Source organism: Lygodium microphyllum, chromosome 18 (assembly GCF_053477565.2).
Source record: "Lygodium microphyllum isolate KBCC chromosome 18, Lygodium_microphyllum_v1.1.10, whole genome shotgun sequence".
Classification (NCBI taxonomy): domain Eukaryota; kingdom Viridiplantae; phylum Streptophyta; class Polypodiopsida; order Schizaeales; family Lygodiaceae; genus Lygodium; species Lygodium microphyllum.
The window spans coordinates 99,465,108-99,481,713 of NC_141152.1; positions in this window are offsets into that span (position 1 = coordinate 99,465,108).

The following is a 16,606-nucleotide window of genomic DNA, read 5'->3' on the forward strand; positions in this document are numbered from 1 at the left end:
TTAAGGGTTTCTTGAAACCCATCTTTTTCCATCTCTTTGTCTAGTTTGTAACCATTCTAAATATCTTCGCTTTGCACAAGAGTTTAAATGTCCCTCTTTTCTTCTTTGGGTAACAATGGATATAGTCCTTGCCAAAGATGATGTATTACATGATGCGGTTGTGTCTTTGAGCTTGAATTTATGCCAAATTTGTTTGTAGAACCATTGAAAAACCTTTAATAAATTGTTTGCTTTGTATCCTTCCACCTCCATGTATTGTTTGTCTAGAGTATTTTGTTCTTGTTTGATAATGTATTTTTTCCATAGCTCCATATTTCTTGATAAAATATGAAGCATGGTTGTATAAAATATATTGCATAGTTAACAAATAAAGAAATTCAATTAGAAAACCTTATATGAGTTAGACAATAAAGAGATACATATGCAAATATCTTACCATATAGTGAGTGAAGTGTTGATTACCCCAAGCTTCTGACATGGCCTTTTTAAAAATGGTCAATTGGTTTTGGAAGTGAGTGAAGTGTTGATTACTGTATAGTGAGTGAAGTATTGATTAACCCAAGCTTCTTACCATATAGTGAGTGTTGATTACCCCAAGCTTCTTACCGTATAGTGAGTGAAATGTTGATTACCGTATAGTGAGTGAAGTGTTGATTACCCCAAGCTTCTATCATTGCCTTTTTAAAAAGGTTCAATTGGTCACTTGAAGTTATTGAGATCATCATCATTCCACTCAATTTTATCACAATAAAATAATACTTTGTCTAGTGTTTCCCAAACATTGGCTTTTCTATTCTGAGCTTGTCCATTATCAACATGATCCTTAACTGCATTATGTAGGGACTTCCACTGATTGTATCTAATAGTTGAGCCACCATTCCTAGAGTTTATCTTACCATGTTTCCCATGAAAGTCTAAGAACCTTCTAGCCTTCACTCCACCAATAGATGGCTTTTTGGGGAAACAATTTTTCATCCTTAGACTTTCAAAGATCTGGTTCAATAACAACATTACCACCATGCAAACCAATTGCAGATAAGACTTTTTCAATCGTTGTTATAGCATCTGTTCTAGTAGCTGATAATGGCTTCAACTTCCATGCAAATCCTATATAAAGATGAATAAGCTTTTTAATTATCCTACAAAGCGTATGATGTGTACAGATATAGGCATTCACTAAAGGAATATCTAGGACTAGCTTAAATTGTGGATCCTTGTTGTGCCTAGCGGGAGCTCTATTCCAATTGCTTGAGTTCAACTCTATGGCTGGGGACATGCAATATAGGTAAGGAGATCAAGAGTTGGCTTCCTTTGATACATTGTACATACATTTAAGTATCTTTTGTTAAAATATAGGTATAGGAACCCACCATAAGCAAGGGTGTATGAGGGAAGATGGGTGTGAATAGCCTAAAGGACGAGGGAAACCCTAACCCTAGCTAGGCAGTAGAGGCTATATAAATAGCCTATGGATCACTATCAAAGCCTGTTCTGGATCCCTTGACCTTGGAGGACTTGTTTCATGCATAGGAGGGCATTTCAGCTCCTGTTATCTTCTAGAAACCTTCTCTCCACCTTAGGTGTAGCTGCGTGGCATGTCAAAGCTTGACATTGGGAAACAAGGAGCATGACATTGCGGGTTTTCTCAGAACAACACAGTTTTGAACAGTCTAGCAGTTTGTATGACGGCCCGGCCCTGTAGCAGGTGCAATGATGGTGGCGACCATGGGGCTTTGATAGCCCCCCAAGTGGGCTATCTCCACCAAGACGGTTTCCTAAAACTCTTCTTCTGCTTCTTCCACAAAGTCAAACCCTAACTATGGGTTTCATGGCAACCATAGCTACAAGTATCAAAGAGTGAGAGAGTGTAACAGCCTCTGGGTCACTATCAAAGTGTGAGAGAGTGTACCCAAGTTGTACTTGTAAGCAACTTAGTAAACAAGATTTTGTTATTGTACTTTGAGCTCTCTTCTCCCTCTTGTGCACACATTCCAATGCTTGCCTCTTTGATATTTTCATAAAGTCACTAGCAGTGTGCAACTCAATCTTATAGTTCTCAAATCCTTCAACAAATAGCTCTTCTCATGCTTGTTGTCTCTTAATAACATCAGGTATTGGTGTTTCGACGAAAAACCCAGTACAATATATCAAAATCCTATGTATGTACTTTGCATTCTCCTAGCCACCAGATGTTGTGTTCCAATTGAGCACTAAATGACATTGAGTGATTGCAATGATCTGATGAAAGTTCTCAATTCATCAAGGTAATTGAGACCCTCTCTAGTCTTGTACATTTTAGAAACTCACTTTCATCAAGTTTAACCACAAATCTAGCCACTCCTTATGCCTCTTCTAGTGACAAGTCATAGAATCTAATAATTAAACATTCTAGGGTGAGAAAGTCTAGGAAAATATTGTTAAATTCATTGAATACAACTTCATTTTTCTTGCCCTTGAAGCTAGCCTTGATATGAAAAGGCTCACCCAAAATCTCCATCACTTTGTTATTCACTCTCTGTTTAATAGTTCTAACCAAATGGCCTTGGAAGTATGCAGTACTTATCATTGCTTCATATTTGACCATAAAAGCTGGAAAGGTTGTATATAATCATCTTGACTATAAAAGCTGGAAAGGTTGTATATAAGCATCTTGACTATAAAAGCTGGAAAGGTTGTATATAAGCATCTTGACTATAAAAGCTGGAAAGGTTGTATATAAGCATCTTGACTGATACCAATATTACTTAGTGTCTTCTACACTAATTCAATATCCAAAGAATGATCCTTTATAAATGACTCCAAGCATTGTTTCTTTTCCTTTTTAAATTTCTTCTTCTCCAAAATATCCTTTGAAACTACTAAAGGAAGAAGATGATAATAAAACTAAGATGCTTTCAATGAATCTCTTTCACTTGCATTCGGTTGAAAAAGAGACCTTAAAAAAATCAACATCACAAATCAATACAATCAATTATGAACAAAGTCATATTTAATATTTTTAAAGTGAAACAAAATGTACATTGCTACTTGGATTATTTTACTAAACCACCTCCTCCTCGTCTGAGACTCTCAATATTTCTAAGAGCCTTTTTTCAATTTTGAAGGCCTAAAATAGTTTTCTTTCGTTGATAATATTTGATGTGTTTCTCCAACGAAGAAATCCTCTATTGACATCCCTCTAGCTTGTGCAATAACTCGTTGTTATGTTTTGATAAAAGATGGTTCTCCAATTTGAGGACATCCTTTTCTGCAACCATGTTAAGTGTATAACCTAGAAACCCATTATAACCATTACCAATGAACCTAAAAAATGAAGAGATATTATAGAAAGGTGGAGTGCTATTTTTGTAGGATCTTTGGGATATAGCTTGCCATCCAACCAAAGATCAAGATTCTTCTTGCTGAGAATGAGGTGCATTGAGGGTGAAAGAGAGGATATAAGAGAGGGAGAAGAAGAAAGAAAAAGAAAGAGAGCACGAGATAGAGAGAGAATAAACATGAAAGATAACAAAGAATGTAAGAAAGAGAGAGAGACAGGGAGGGATAAAGGAGAATGAGTGAGAAAACATGAGGGGGTGGAGAGAAACAAAGTGAGAAACATAGATTACTGAGGATCAATGATTGAGAGAGAGAGAGAGAGAGAGGTTTGTATTGTTTAAATTGTTATCTATTTAAATAATTGATTAGTAAGTTGATAGGTTTGTTTACAATTAGTAAGTTTAGATTTATAGATTTCTAGCCATGATTTCTAGCTGATTTAAAGAGAGAGAGAGAGGGGGGGAGGGAGAGGGAGAGAGGAGAATGAGTGAGAAAACATGAGGGGGTGATAGATTTATAGATTTATCTTTTAGTTAGTTAGTTTAGTTAGATACTTTGCTTTAAATTGTTCAGATTACTAATCAATGATTGAGAGAGAGAGAGAGAGAGAGAGAGCGAGGGAGAGAGGAGAATGAGTGAGAAAACATGAGGGGGTGATAGATTTATAGATTTATCTATTAGTTAGTGTGGGAGCTTTCGCTCAACTGCCAAGACCCACGGACCGCTTATTGCTTCAGGCGTTCCAAGCGAGCTCTAATGGCTATCTCTCACCTAGCCGACGCGCCGTCGATCCTACGAGTGTAGTGAGCTTACCTTAGTGCCGATATGAGTTGCCTCCTCTCTCTCGCACACCGGTAGCTCCACGATCCTAGATGCTAGCTCAAGCATCTCAAGCCTCCTCCACCTCCAAGCTCCATCCTCCATAGCCGCGCACGCAAGAAGAGACAAAAGAAGAGAAGAAGAAGAAGAGGAGATGGTGAAGAGCTTCACCCTCTTGATCCCTCACTCTCACACACACTCACTCCCTCACACTCTCACACTTCCTCTCTCAAGAGCACACACAAGCAAGAATGTGAGAAGGAGAGAAGAAGAAGAAAACTCCTTTTACCACACACCCAAGAATGATCTCTTATTCACTTTTTGAACTTTATATATACAAACCCTAAAATCGCATGGGCACCCATCCCTTTTTTACATGACCGGCCATTGTGGCAAGGTTCTTTTTCCGTTTTCCTCTTTTAGCCTTGTGCCTCTAGCCTACACCCATCTAATATTTTACAATTGGCACAGGAGGGAGCCTAGAGCTCTTTTACAAGAATTTTCCAAGTTTTTTGAGGTGCCTTTTCTTTTAAGGTTGCGCTTTTTGCCCCAGTTCATCTTTAGAGGCCGCCTGCGTGTCTTTGCTCTTTTTCCATCTTCCTTTTGCTTTTTCCATCATTTTTTTCCATCTTGACTTGGGGTTAACATACCCCCCTCCTAGACGGGTGCCAGTCCTATGGCACTTTGGCGTGGGTGTAAGGGTGAGGGCCACATGTAGACTTAGGTGCTTGTGGAAGCTCAAGAATGATGTTCGTCGGAGCATCTCACTAGATTGCATGAGTGGACGAGGGCCTCCGAAGTTGGTGATTGGGCGTTTTTGGTATACCTGAAGAAGAAGGTGCGGTGCTCTACCTAAGGGGAGTGATGTCCTCAGTGTGTTGGTGCAATGCGCTCGTGCTAGTGGAATGGGGAAGTGGGTATAACCACAGGCAAACCCACGTGATGTCCCACACTTGAGGACCCCATTTGTGCCAAGGGGATGTGGTGCCAGTGGCTTAGGGTGACAGGTCTAACCATAGGTGAGTGTTACCTCCCTCGCTGTGTCCTGCCGTTGATGTGCCCTAAGCGTGACATGGGGGATCAAAAAGGGCTAGGGAGTTAGGGGCGGAGCTAGCCGACCAAGGTCACTGGACACGCCTAACTTAAGGACCCCTAGGTGCAGTGATCGTTTTTTTTTTTGTTTTTTTGTTTTTTGTTATTATTATTATTTTTAAACATTTCGGGATAATATTACATCAGGAGCAGGACAGCCAAGTCTAGTTCTCGTTGTCGAAATGAGGGGGGGAGGGCGGGCAGATGGATTTGCGTAAAAATTGCTGGCTCTGCATGTACCCTTTCAGGTTCATGCGGACATGGAGAGAGGTGGTGGATAGGAAGGGGTGATTGCACATAGTGAATTGGCTATCGCTCATATTCTCTAGGAGAGCTAGGAAAAATGAAGGTAGTAGGCTAGCCCTCATCATTAAGTGGGTCATAGTGCAACTATCAATAGCATTAGGATCAAAAAAGAGGGGAGGCAAGCCATTTTCTTGTGATGCCAGATCTTGCTTAAGTAGGAGTTTAAGGAGTCTAAGGTAATTCAGGTGGTTATGAATGCGAGATCTGGACAGGAGGAGAACTCAGCGAGGAAGCGCGTCATGGAGGCGGGCAGGCTTCCTAGATCAAAAAGTAGAGCGTCCTCAAAGGAAGTGGCGTTGGCATTGTAGATGACGGGGAAGTCATGCCTCCCATGGAGGGTGGCGACAAAATCCATGCCTACCCTACAGGGATATGCCATAAACGTGGGGTCGTTCCGCTCGTAGGGTAGGGTGTTACAAAATGCCATCCAGGCGAGCATGTTGGTATTACATATTCGTCTCCTCAAGAGGGATTAGCAGTCGTAGCCCCTTACCATGTGTGGCACTTCGTATATTTTGTCTTGCCAAAATTTGGCCTCCTTCGTGCCCCACAAAGTGGGGGTCCTTGCCCTGTCCTCCAGCCATCCTTGGCCTAGTCGGCTGCCAGCCGACTAGCGATCACCTCCTCCATCACTTTGATCGGTAGGACCCTTCTCAGGCTATCGGGCATAAGGAAACTGAAAGAGAAAAGGTCATTTTCCATTTCTTGCCATTCCCAGACCACTAGTTCTGCGTGGAATTGCATTGGGAGGTCTTCGGGGCATGGTGGGAGGGGTACGGATGGCCGCACGACTGGCTTGGCCTGCAGCCTTTTTTTGGCTTCTTCCACCATCGTTTTTCATCGCTCCTTGAGGGTGGCCATTCTGTCCAGGGGCGGGTCGGGTTGTTGCTAATCCTGTTCGTGCGGCGAGGGGGGCTGCAGGATTACATCTTCTCTAAATCTGTTCATGTCGATTTCGAGTTTGACTTCCTCCCCCTGCCGGTTTTCTTGTAGTGCTCTTTCTTCAAAGCCGAGGGTATCTGCCTCCTGGGGGTTAGGTCAGCCAGTAGTAGATACTTTCGCTGCTCCTCTAGGCCCAACCTTACCTCCACAGGTTGGGGTGGCATCTGCAGCCCCGCATGCAGGGCTTTGCGTGCAATGCTTAATTTCTTCTTCACCACCTTCAAAGGCTCCTTTCCCTCTGGTTGAGTTGTATCCAACAGTGTATTGAGGAAGGCCTGTTATTGGGCAGTGAAGGCTGTCTGGGCGGCATCTGCTTTGCTTTTTGCCAAGATTTTTTCCTCTCCACCAAAGCAAGGTGCCGTGCTAGTGCCTTCACCTGTGCCTTGTTCTGCGTAGCCCATTCCTCGGCTCTTTTGCTCATTCCTTCCATGCTCTCCCTCTGCTTTTGAGCTAGGGTTACGAGCTTCTGCTCCTAGGCCTTGAGCTCCTTGCTCATGTTGTCTTGTTCTTTCTTTTCGAGGTGTAGGTGATCGCATAGACTCAATCTCCTTTCATTGTTGCTCCCTCTCTTGGCTCCTCTCCTCTTCTTTGGCGCTCAGCTCCTCCATCATTTGCTCAATGGTGGCAATCTTTGACTCCAGTTCCTTATATTGTATCAGAGGAGCTTGTACTCTCACTGCATCTGCACAAGTTACTGATTCTCGTCCTCCAGCCCCGCTGCTTGTAGCTTTCTTCCCTGTCCTCTTTGGCTTTCAACTTTTGCTTGAGCTCGAATATTTGGCAATGCTGCATGGTGATGATGCGGGTTTTTTCCAGTTGGAAAGCTGCCACTGACTCTTTTTCTGTCACCAACTCAGCCACTGCCATCCTTTTTTCCTCCTTCACTCTCTCCAGTTGGGAGAGCAGCTCAGCGACGTATTCATTGTAACTGGCTGGTGGCATCATTGTTGTGTGGGTGGGGGTGGTTGAGGCCTCCATACATGGATGCTTTTGGTCCTGCCTCAATTCAGCATCTGCAGCTGGCCTTTTTGGTCCCGTGGTCATAGTTTCTGTGCTTTTCCCTTGGGCCATTTCCTTGCTGATGAAGTATTACATCCAGGCCACCAGGTTGGACACTTCCAAGCTGGTGGGAATGCTAGGGGTGGGCATAGTGGGTTCAGCGGGGGGTGCCGTGAGGGTGGGGATAGGATGCAGGGGTGCTTTGCCTTTTCCTTCTGGAACTGCGGGGGGCGCGGGTTCTGGTGCCTACATGCTAGAGCTAGGCCTCTCTTCCCTTGGCTGATTCCAGGCTTCTAGGTCATCCGCCCTGCACTGCTGCTCGATGGACTAGCGTGTAGCTTCGGCCAGGTCCTCCTCCTATTTTCTTCTTAACTCCTCTTCCTCCTCCGCGACTATTCTTTTCCTTTCCTCCTCGGCCTTTTTGCATTCTTCCTCTAGTTTTTCTTTTTCCTCCTGCTCTTCTTTTCTTCTCCTTTCAGCCTCTTGCTTGGACGCCTTTTTAGCCTGCCTGACTTGCTTCGTTGTTTCTTCTTCTTCCTGCTTCCTCTTCCTTTCTCTCTCCTCTGCCTCCCTGAGGGATTGTCGTTTCGCTTTCTCCAAGTCTTCCCTCTCCTTTCTACGGCCTTCATCCTGTTTCTTTTTCTTTTGCGCTGCTTTTTTCTTAGTCTCCTTAACCTGCTTTTTGCTCTTCTGCTCTTCCCCTTCTTCCTCGGTCTCCGTCCTATCACTAGACCTCTCTTGGTGTTGATGGGGGAGGTGATCGGTCGGGTGTTTCTCCCTCCCCCTCTTTTGCTTCCTTCATGGCCTCCTGGATAAGTGCCATTAAGATGCCCCCGTATGCGATGAACGAGGCTTTGGAGGAGGCCCTTTTTCTTTCTGCGGCCTTCGACATCAGGGATTCTCCTCCTGCTGGCATGCTTGCTAAGGCTAGCGCTCGGGCTGCTTGGTCGATAGTCTTGCATACGTAGTCGTTCCAGCCAACTTCGTGCAGGGTATGGGCCGCTACATTTTCCAGTATTGGTACGCTGATCCAGTGCATCAACAGGTTGTAGCGCTGGCTGGAAAAGAGCGCATGTATGAGCTTCGCCTGTAGCCTGGTCTCTGCATTGGGGATGTCTTGGATATTGATGCCATCGTTTGTCAGCACGTCCTCCTTTCTCATCCCCAGTATGGCATATACGTCCCTCTTTTGCTTCTTTTCCACGTTTGGTTCTAGTCCCAGTGCCTTCTCCACCAAGGCTGAACCAATACTTGCTTAGCATTCTGTCCTCTTCCCACTGTGACAGTGTCACATTCGCTGCCGGGGTTGTAGGACGTGAGAAATTCCACACAGCTCGTGCGCTCGGGTTCTTGTGCGAAACTTTCCAGGTACTTCTTGAGGTTGCACCTTTCCACGACGCTCCTGGCCGCCTCTTCCTTGGCCACTAATTCTTCCAAATTGTGACTAGTTCAAAATTTCAATTGATTATAGGCATGGCTCTCCAGGTTGATGCTATACTGCGTTCTCTCCTCCTCCGTGAAGGGGAGTCGGTGGGCTCGGTCCTACTGCGACATTTTTTGTTCCTGTCATAAACCGCAATTTTAATTAGTGCTTGCGACATAATAATCGCTGAAAAAGAAAAAACTCTATGCTTTTGAATGAATTCATTAAGGTCTAGTGCAGATTCCCTTTTCAGACTTTGACTTTTTGCCTTTTAATTCAAAGTTTTCATGCCCTTTTCCTACCACATCTGTTTTTCACAATGTATGTCTACGTACTTCACTGACTTTGATTTGATTTACTTCTTCTGATCTGATTCATCTTACCCCCTCCCCTTTTAGTTTGAGAAGAATCCTTCCTAGGATTGAGGGTTAGAAGGTGAAGCGCTTTCGGCATGGAGGTGTAGGGGCTACTTGTGAAGGAGCCAAGTATAGAAATTGGGGTTGTATTCCAAATGGGCTTCGCAGTCTAGGCCGGAGGGTTTAATCCCCACTTGGGTGATGTATGTGAGAACGTCAGTTAGGAAGTCGCCCGAGTTGACTCGGCTAGCAATGTGTAACTCCTCTTCAGTCAACAAGCGATCGAGGTAGGGGTGTCCCTTGATGTGTTCTTCTATAGGACGGCCCCGCAGCGTGGTTAACACTTGATATGATGTTGGCGCGACGTATGTGGGGTCATACTCTACTATTTTGATAGCGCGTCGCTGCTCAACGTTGGTCATTACTCGGCATCCTTCAACTTCCCATTGCAGCCTAAGAGCGTACCAATGCCTTAAGAACTGGGATTCTATCATAGCAAGTTTTGACAACTCTGCCACTTCTTGGTCAGTGATGGGAGAGGTGGTTTGCTGATCATACGACATGATGAGGCGTTGTTCGATTTCTTGTCTTTTGAGATCTCACCGCTGAGCAACTTAGCAGCGGAGGTAGTGGCTTTTGCAAATGAAAATTCAAACGTTTCCCAAGAACAAGGCATCATTTGAACTTCGACTGTGAACGATTCATCCAATAGGCCTAAGTCGAGGCGATCGTAGCTTAGAGCTAGTGACACAAAAGTAGCATCCAGTCGCTTAATGCAATCCACCACGTCATCCCCCGTTTCCTCAGCTAAATCAGCTGCTAGTGAGAGAAAGGATTTCCTCTCGTAAGAGGGCCTAAGGCTTGTGGGGTGGTTGGGGTTTGGTAGAACTTGAGCCTTTGGCAAACGGAAAGTCGCGGTGATGAGTGTGCTTGAGCTTGCGAGTGGGTTGCTGGAACGGAGGCTAGTTTAGGAACGGCCTCAAGTGATGGCCTGTTGCTGTCAGAATGGATTTGGAAAGTCAGATCGTTTCCTGTGGGTGATGATTCTTGAGCCGGCAGTTGTTGCTTGGGTTGACAAGCTTGGGTGATTCGCGTAGGTTCACGCGTGGATGAACTTGATGGTTGCGGGTCGGGGAAGCTCTGCTACTTGTGGTTTCGAGGTTCTACAGTTTTTGGGATGATCAAGCTTGAGGCTAGCGTATGAGTGGTGCCTCTGGCTGTGTGGGCCTTAGGTATCCATAGCCAAGAATTGCCCTCATAGTAGCCTTGTGTACGCAAGAGGGCCTTGGGGACCCATCTTTGACTGATTACACGTCTATTCCTGTAACTGCATTTGGACATTCTAGGTTTATATTTTCTAGTCTTATGAAGGTAGGAGCGTCGACTCCTAGGCGGCTGTTGTGGTTGTTTAGGTATCCATTGAAGGCGAGGCTATGGGGCCTTAGCTTTTGCTGCTATGGGTTGCAGTGTATGAAGCTCCGGGAGTGGCGGCCGCACACTACCCCCCTCCTTAGAATTCCCTACATGTGTTTTTATTGGTGGCTTGGTGGCCTATGATGAGGTTGCGCAGCCCTTGCTGAAAGCTGTAACAATGCGAACGTTGCTTATTGTTAGGTGGATGCACTGCGATATGTAGTCAACATTGCAGTGGGTCTGCTTTTTGAAGGTGCGCCCCAATAGCGACTCTGTGCCTGCATTTTTAGCATTTGGAAACTCGTAAAAAATCATTGGAACAATCTCAGAATCGATAGAAACGGCTACTTTGCACTTGCCGAGTAGTGCGTAGGAATGGGCCCCATATGGGCTTAATTTTGCAGCGGTGGGTTGAAGTTGTGGTTGGCCAAGTTGAGTCCAATGATCGTAGGTCAAGACGTTGAATTCTGCTCCCTCGTCGATCAAGGTGGTGAAAGCACCTGTTTGTTTTGCCATGACCGTGATACGCAGGTATGCACGTTCCACGGCTTCCTCGTCCTCGTCGTCGATTTTAGTGATTGTGGCCACTCGGACTTTGACAGGCGGTTCTAACATCGGTGGCTCATGCAAAGGATGCGTAGGAGGGTAGTACTTCTTGACACAACTGCCATTGAAGAAGCCTATTCCCTCACCATTTAAGGTCTCAAGTTCAACGTTGCCTGTTTGGCTGATTGCATGAACTTTGAAGGGTCCAAGACCTCTAAATTTCATCTTTTGCTTATGCCCTTTAACCGAGTAGAGGAGCACTAAGTCACCCTATTCAAACTTGCACTGCTTGATGTGCTTGTCAAACCAACTCTTGCGTCGGGCTTTCTCACATATCAGTGCATGGGCTCTTGCAAGCGACATTCGAGCTCAACTAGTCATTGCGTCCATGCCTCCTTCCCTTCCCATCGCTCTTGAAGCGCTATTCTCAGGCTAGGAACGAAGAACTCTAATGGTAGAATCACTTGTGTTCCATACGTCAGTCTAAAGGGGGTTTGACTGATAGCCGTTTTATAAGCGGTTCGGTAAGCCCACAGAGCTACCATCAACTTGTTGTCCCTGTCACTGCGTGAAGCAGAGACAATCTTGGTTAGGACGTTGACAAGAATCTTATTCGTTGATTTGGCTTAGCCGTTTGCCTGAGGGTAGTATGGCGAGGATTTGCGATGGATGATAAGAAAGGTGGACAGGAGATGCGCGATCACTTCATTGATGAAGTGCGTGCCTTGGTCACTGACCAATTCGATGGGGCAACCGAATCGTGAGATTACTTACTCCCATAAGAACTTAGCCATTGTTCTAGCGTTGTTTTTTCGTGCGGCTTGCGCTTCTGCCCATTTAGTGAGGTAATCTGTGGCCATAATGATATACTTAGCCTGCAAATATTGTGCCGCAGGACTGATGGGCCCAATCAAATCAATTCTCCATTTTTCGAAGGGTTGTCAAGCAATAACCGGGGTTAATTTCATTCGATCTTTGCGAATTGGGACCTTCATCCCGCTGGCACTCATCAGAGTGCCTGACAAATCGTGCTGCGTCACGGAAAAGCATGGGCCACCACAGTTGAGACTGCAACACTTTTCGTGCTATCGTGTCTTCGCTAAAGTGTCCTCTGGTAATGCCACCGTGCGCTTTTGAGAGCACATCGTGCATCTCATATTCGCACATGCATCTGCACAACAATCCGTCTTGCCCCAGCCTATAGAGTTGGCCTACAATCAACGAATAGGGCTGGATCTTAAGGATTAATCGCCTAAGCTCGGGCTTTTTCTATTGGTCAGTTAGGCAGTCCGTGCTCAAGCACTTGGACTATGTCATTTGCCCAATATGGCATTAGATCAGCCTTAAAGAGGTCTCTCTCGTTGGAGAGGTTAAACAGATGGGCGTCGGGCAGTTCATCAACAACACCTTGTTCAGCGGCTTCTCCAGTGGGAATGCGTAATATGTGATTAGCCATGTAATGCTGTTTTCCCTTCCGTACCACTACGAAGAAGTCGAACTCTAAAAGCAGAAGGAGCCATCGAGCTATGCGTCTTGTAGGACAAGGCATGTTTACTAGATACAGCAAGGCTTGATGGTCCACAAAGAAGGTGAAGGGCGTGGCCAAAAGGTAATGCCAGAATTTCTTCACTGTGAATACCATGGCTAATCCCTCTCTTTCCGTCGTCGAGTAATTCATTTTTGTCTCCGTGAGTTGTTTGCTAGCAAAGCTCACTGGATAGTCTAGATTGTGTTTGGCAGGCTGGCACAACATTGCCCCCACGGCAAACTTAGAAGCATTGATATGCACGTGGAAGGTGATGGTCCAATTTGCGGCTCGTAGGATTGGTGTTGTGGTTAGAGCCTTCTTCAACTCTTCGTATGCCCGTTGGCATGCTTCAGTCCATTCGAAGACTATAAGCAGCTTGTATAATGGTCTGGTGATCAACGCATAATTGAGTACAAACTGCCGATAGTACCCGGTATGGCCTAGGAAGCATTGACCTCCTTTGTAGTTGCTTGGGGGTGGAAGGTCAACAATGACCCTGACCTTCGAGAAGTCAGTGGCAATGCCCTTCCTTGACACCACATGCCCTAGAATGCATCCATTCTTCACCCAAAACTAGTACTTTAAGGGATTCAAGGAGAGACGGTATAAACAACACCGCTTAAAGACTGCTCGGAGTTGTCTAAGTGTTCGATCTAGGTCGAGTGGACACAGAGGTCGTTGACAAAGACTTCTAACTCCTTGTGAAGCATGTCCTTAAATATGGTGCACATGAGGCGTTGGAAAGTGGCAGGGCATTAGTCAACCCGAAGGGTGGGACTATGTAAGCAAAGACGCCCCACTCAGTGGCAAAGGCAGTCTTATGCCTGTCCACAGGATGCACTTGCACCTGGTTGTACCCTGAGAAGCCATCTAGGAAATTGTAGGCTTCCTTGCCTACCACTCTCTCAAGCATGTGCTCAGTGTACGGCAATAGTTGTCCCTCTTAGTAGTAGTGTTTACCTTCTTGTAATTGTCGCACACTTGGATTTTTCCATTCTTCTTCATCACGATGACTATGGGCGATACCCAGTCTGTGTGCTCAATTTCATAAATGAATCCTACTCTCATCAACTTATCAATCTCTTCCTTGATAACATGAGCATGTTTTAGATTCATAGGGTACGGTCACTGCTTGACCGGTATTGCATCTAGCGTCATGGGTATGTTGTGAGTCACGACACTTAGATCTACCCCCTTAAGCTCTCCTAAGGACCAGGCGAAAACGTCTATGTATTCTCGCAAGAGAGCGACAAGACTCGTTTCTTCTTCATTAGTCAAGTAATCAGCATTATACATTTTTCCTTCACCTTCCTCCATTGATCTTTACTCTTCACTCCCCCTTGGTAAATTGGTCCATGAAATATTTTCATCCAGTGATTTCTTGGATTTCCCAAGAGGTTGTTCCCACCCTCTTCTTTATTTCAAAGCTCCAAATGTACAAAAAATCAACAAAGTGTTAGACAAATATTTTTTTGTGATTTTCTCGGATCATATAGCCCCCCCAACCTGGCTAGAGGTATTTATGCCTCTAGACACTCTTTGGTATCTTGAGCTAACCCCACCCTCATGTGATAGGGTTTTAAGCGTCATCCATTTACCCTGGTCTTGTGAGCTTTTCCCTCAATGTCTTGAAGTTTGTAGGAGCCATTGTTGAATTTTTTTGTGACCCAAAACGGTCCCTCCCACCGGTAGAGAAACTTGCCATCCTTTCTTTTATCAAAGCGATTGTCATATCGAAGCACTAAAGATCCCTCCTTGATGCTTTTATCTGTTAGCTTCTTATTGAAATTTTCTCTATGCTTCTCAGCTTCCTGGGAGTAGTGGTTGATGGCTTTTTCACGATCCAATTGTAGCCTCGCTAGGTCCAGTAATCTTTGATGTAACTTCTCCTTTTGAGAGTCTACTGTGCCACCTAATACCCGAAGGCTAGCTAATTTCAAAGTGGCCTCCACACACATCATCATGGCAAGCTTTTAAGATTTCTTCAATTTCCCATTTTGAAGGCACTTTCCTAAGCACACCATCTTTACCAAGACAATACAAACTGTCATTTACCATGCGATATCTTGTAGCCTTCCGAGCTAGCCACTCTCTTTCTCCCTTAGTCAGGTGTTTGGGAGCTTCTCCTTGTTCTAAGAGATGTAGAATATCTTCAAGTCTTCCGTGCCTTGTCGAAGTGGGGGGTTGATAGCCACTGCTCCCACCATTGACTCATTCAGCTTTGATGATGCTAGATGGTCGGCATCTTTGTTCTGGTCTCTTGGCACATGATGTACTTGTGCCTCCATAAATCTTCTCATAAGAGATTTGGCCTCTCTCATTTTACTAGAGAGGTTTGTATTTTTGCATGCCCATGTACCTTGCATCTGCCTTACCAATAGCACGGAGTCTCCAAAAGCATTCAATCTCTGGATTGAATTACTAAGACACCAACAAAGACCATGAATTAAAGCTTGATATTCTGCCTCATTGTTAGAGTGGACACCTTCCAAGATGATTCCTTCACCATAGATTTTCTCTCCTCAAGGAGAGAAAACAATGGTGCCTGTGGCTGCCTTATCCTTAGTTCTCTTGTATGCACCATCAAAGTAGAGGCTATAAGCATCTACAAGAGTTTTTATGGATGGGGGTGGTGGAAGGTTCTTTCTTTTCACCATGAGATTTTTCTCATAGCATCTATTTGTCAAAATATCAGCCAAGCATGCCCGAGTTGTTTCTTCAACCTGCAATGTATAATCAAACTCTTGAAGTTGGACCACCCACTTTGCTATTTTGTCACAGATTTCCATATGTTGTAGTGCATAGGGAAACATATCCTCCACAGTGATGATCACAAACCTCTTTGGAAGTAAATAAGGCCGAAATTTGGTTACTGCAAACATGAGGGCCAACGCTAGTTGTTCCATGGAGGTGTAAGCCTTCTCTGAGGCTTTCATGAGGTGGCTGGAAAAATATACAGGCCTCATGAAGGATGTTTTTGGATCTTTTTGTAGGAGAGCAGCACCAATGGCCTCTTCTCCCAAACTAGGGTTTACAAAGAATGTTTCTTCCCAACAAGGCTAGAGGATTATAGGAAGTGACCCCAACATTTTCTTTATGTCCTTAAAATGTCCTTCACTTTGTTCACTCCATACAAGTATTTCTTGGCGTGTCAGTTTGCTGCAGGGGATATATGGCCTGAGAGAGTAAGTGTATAAATCTACCCAAATATCTTAGCTTTTGTAAGAAGGAGACTAATTGTTTGATGGAGGTTGGGGAAGGTAGAGCTAGCAATGTTTCTACCTTATTTGGATCTACCTCAATTCCTTCAATTGACACTACATGCCCTAGTAGTGTAACCTTGCTTTTCCCAATGTGACATTTATCCTTATTTAGTTGTCCACCCAACCTAGCTAAGCGAGTAAATCCTTCATCAACCTTGCGTAGATGTATGTTCCTTGAGCTGTAAATACAAAAGTCATCTATGAAAACCCTTATGGACTTACCAAAGTAAGGTTGGAAAACCATATTCATGAATTGTTGAAAGGTTGCTGGGGCATTTGTGAGACCAAAGGGCATGACCCGAAAGGAAAAAAAGTCCCATGGTGTGATGAAATTGGTCTTCTTTTGATCCTCCTCTGCAATGCGAATCTGGAAGTAGCGAGAGTAGCCATCACACACCGTATACCGCTCATGTCTCGCTACTTCATTCAAGATTTCATCCTGAAATGGGAGAGGGAAGTGGTCCCTCTTTGTTGCAGCATTTAGTGGCTTGTAATCTATGCATACTCACCACTTACCGTTTTTCTTTGGCCTCACTACTACTGGGGAGACCCATTCTGAATCTTTCACTGGGTATATGAATCCTGCATTCAAGAGTCTCTT